The sequence below is a fragment of the Hyperolius riggenbachi genome, chromosome 6 (genome assembly GCF_040937935.1).
Source record: "Hyperolius riggenbachi isolate aHypRig1 chromosome 6, aHypRig1.pri, whole genome shotgun sequence".
Lineage (NCBI taxonomy): Eukaryota > Metazoa > Chordata > Amphibia > Anura > Hyperoliidae > Hyperolius > Hyperolius riggenbachi.
The window spans coordinates 304,820,785-304,823,118 of NC_090651.1; positions in this window are offsets into that span (position 1 = coordinate 304,820,785).

Below are 2,334 nucleotides of genomic sequence, written 5' to 3' on the forward strand. Positions count from 1 at the left end.
CACAGGAGCGGCGTCTTTTTTCCTCCAATTTGTGCAGCCGACCCTGCTGGAAAATGGCCACAACATGCTGCTGCGTCTCTGCAACGTGACTCCCCCTAACAGCTGGACGGCCAGTGGGTAGCGGCGGAATGGAGACTGATGCGGCAGAACTGCTGACGGAGGCTGTGATGTTTATCCCTCTGGTCTTGGCCTTGCTGCCCCTCCCCTGGCTGCCAGTGCCAGACATAGTACAAGATAATGGGATGTCACAGATGATGTGGGGTACTTGTTCTTTATTAATAGCGGGCTTGGACTTTGGATAAAATGAGCACGGAGTGACAGACAGCAGTAGAAGAAGACACACTGACACTGCTCAGCAGCACTGCAGTAATCTGTAGTAGCTAGTAGTACTACTCTCTCTCTAACAACTAACTAGCACTGCAGTAATCTGTAGTAGCTACACAGTGACAGTACTACTCTCTCTAACAACTAACTTACACTGCAGTAACTACACAATAACACAGTAATCCTACCTATACTGTAACTACTAGCTAGCTAAGGCTAATAGCAGGCCAGCCAGCAGCAGGAGGCCTGGACTGTGCACAGCACACACACAGACACAGTACCTAACTAGCACTGCAGTAACTACACAATAACACAGTAATCCTACCTATACTGTAACTACTAGCTAGCTAAGGCTAATAGCAGGCCAGCCAGCAGCAGGAGGCCTGGACTGTGCACAGCACACACACAGACACAGTACCTAACTAGCACTGCAGTAACTACACAATAACACAGTAATCCTACCTATACAGTAGCTAGCTAAGGCTAATAGCAGGCCAGCAGCAGGAGGCCTGGACTGTGCACAGCACACACACAGACACAGGACCTAACTAGCAGCTGCTGCAGCTCAAGGTATGACTGACTGACTCCGACAAATTACACAGGCTAGCTAACTATAAAACAATATAACAGTAGTGTAGTGAAGGTGTTTCCACTCAAAAACGTCTGGGTTTAAGGTGTTATAATGCACGTGCTTAGCCAAACAGCACTGGAGATGTCTCTCAGTGAGCAGTCACACGCAGTGCTGCTCAAATCCGGAACCGGGAGATACCCGGATAGTTCTATCGCGGTGGTGATGTGATGATGACTTGACATCTGAAGCAGGAATCTCGGGAGGAGACAAGGAAGGTGATTGCGCTGGTAGTCTTCTTCTTCCATTTGGCTGCACCGATGTGTTACCAGCTCCCTAGCGGTTATGTCCTTTTGCCTGCTCCCCCCTTCTTCTACTTGCCAGTCTGCGCCCAGGGCAGTCGCCCAGTCCGCACTGCCCAAGAAACGGCCCTGTTAAGATCCTCCTTAGGACTTGATGGAATTTAATTTATCCACAACACTGGATGTGATTAATGGTTCAAAAATTAATTTTACTAGGTTGATTACTTATAAAGGATCCCTTTTATGGTAGAATATCTGCTAGGAAACCACTGCTAAGGACAGGCAACAAGCAGAAGAGACTTGTTTGGGCTAAAGAACACAAGGAATGTACATTAGACCAGTGGAAATCTGTGCTTTGGTCTGATGAGTCCAAATTTGAGATCTTTGGTTCCAACCACAGTGTCTTTGTGCGATGCAGAAAAGGTGAACGGATGGTCTCTACATGCCTGGTTCCTATCGTGAAGCATGGAGGAGAAGGTGTGATGGTGTGGGGGTGCTTTGCTGGTGACAGTGTTGGGCTTTATTCAAAATTGAAGGCATACTGAACCAGCATGGCTACCACAGCATCTTGCAGGGCATGCTATTCCATCCGGTTTGCGTTTAGTTGGACCATCATTTATTTTTCAACAGGACAATGACCCCAAACACACCTCCAGGCTGTGTAAGGGTTATTTGACCAGGAAGGAGAGTGATGGGGTGCTGCGCCAGATGATCTAGCCTCCACAGTCACCAGACCTGAACCCAATCAAGATGGTTTGGGGTGAGCTGGACCACAGAGTGAAGGCAAAAGGGCCAACAAGTGCTAAGTATCTCTGGGAACTCCTTCAAGACTGTTGGAAGACCATTTCAGGTGACTACCTCTTGAAGCTCATCAAGAGAATGCCAAGAGTGTGCAAAGCAGTAATCAAAGCAAAAGGTGGCTGCTATGAAGAACCTAGAATATTAGATATTTTCAGTTGTTTCACACTTTTTGGTTATGTACTATACTTCCACATTTGTTAATTCATAGTTTGGATGCCTTCAGTGTGAATCTACAATGTTCATAGTCATGAAAATAAAGTAAACTCTTTGAATGAGAAGGTGTGTCAAAACTTTTGGTCTGTACTGTGTGTATATATATATATATATATATATATATAT